Source organism: Wasmannia auropunctata, unplaced genomic scaffold, assembly GCF_000956235.1.
Source record: "Wasmannia auropunctata unplaced genomic scaffold, wasmannia.A_1.0 LD335888.1, whole genome shotgun sequence".
Taxonomy (NCBI): domain Eukaryota; kingdom Metazoa; phylum Arthropoda; class Insecta; order Hymenoptera; family Formicidae; genus Wasmannia; species Wasmannia auropunctata.
This window is the reverse complement of record NW_012027002.1, coordinates 595,404-597,031: the sequence shown is the minus strand read 5'-3', so window position 1 is coordinate 597,031 and position 1,628 is coordinate 595,404.

Sequence of the window (1,628 nt, the reverse complement as noted above, 5' to 3'; positions counted from 1 at the left end):
TATATATATATGTGTGTGTGTGTGTGTGTGTGTGTGTGTGTGTGTGTGTGTGTGTAGAATTTAAGTAATTAAAAAAATATTTTTTACTTCGCCTCAATCGCTTTTTTACTTTTTTTTTTAATTTTTCGCTTCTTTTTATCTTCTCTTTTTGCGACACATCAATAATGTGCCGCGTCACACCTGTTGAAAAATCCTGCATTAATATGATTGCGTTAATATGTATGAATTAATATGATGTTCGCTCTTTGTAACGTGAATGTTTTGTACTTTTCATCTTTCCTTCTTCCCTCTCTTTGATGTGTTAATTATATACATATTTTATTCTATTTGCAAAAAGAATAAGAAGACACAATGCAGTTACAAACAATAGATCTATTGATGATTGATACTATCGTGTCATTCACGGCAATTCACGCGATACTCTCGTCCAGTAAAGAGTCAGGAGAGTTAATGATTTCATAATGTTAATTCTGATAGACTTATTATCATAAAAGATAATACATATCCCAGACGACACGTATGTTTAAAATTAGGACATATATCTTAAAAATGATATTAGACTTATTATAAATAACAAAGTCAAAAATTAGAACATAAGACGTCTTGTAGATGGTTTTCACAAATACATGGTTAAAACATTATTTAGATATCTTCAAAATGCCTTATGTTCTAATTTTAGATTTTGTGTTGTCTGGATATTTAATACATACATTAGACTTATATACTTTTGAAAATTTTGTAAAAATATTATATATACGATAAAAATTTGAAAAAATGCAGACTGCGAAAAATTTGGCTCAATTTTTCCTTGATAAAGATATCTAAGTGCTAATACTGCTAATTAAAAATTTACTAATAACGACAAGCTCTCGTCTCGTTTCTTCCGAAGAGTAATATTTTATATCGTACATTCTTTAAATTTGATTTCTCTGCACATCGAGATTCTAGTTTACAGACATCGAGCTGTACGATATCGCGTTACTAAAAATTTGCAGCAAACGGACTTGCAGTGTTGCAGATTTCTATCTCGCGAGTTATACTCGTATCTTTCATTCCTGCATTTTGCAATATTACACTGCAAATAAGCGCGACGCCGTAACTGTTTCGTGCCGTGAACGTTCACCCCACGAGAGTTCTCCGCGCTCTTATGCGACCCCGCGTTGATCGAACGCATTAAATCAGCGCGCCGATTCTCGCCCGCCGATCGCGAGAACCGTTCGCGCGGCGATCTCGCGGACGCGAGTCGCGTGTGGAGCGGCGCGTCTCGGCGCGCAGCGTCTCGCGGTGATTCTCACGTCATTCGCGAGTCGCGGCGCGTGCCGCCGCGTACGAATAAGGTTCATATTTCCCCGTGAGAACGCGATCGGGGCGATGCGCGCGCGCACGCAGTACCGGGAGGCTGGCGGCGGTGTACTAAAAAGCGCGTCTCCCGCGTTCCGAAGCGAGCCCTCTCGCTCCGCCGAGAGCCGCGCATCACCCTCGACATTGGCGCGATGCGAATCGAAACGCGCGAACGCTCGTCGCAAGCGTTTGAAGGCTCCGCGCGGAAGATACTTCGCGCGCGGTACATCTTCGGAAAACTCTTGCTTCCACGAGAAAACTTTTTTTTTGCGTTGTCAATATGTTGA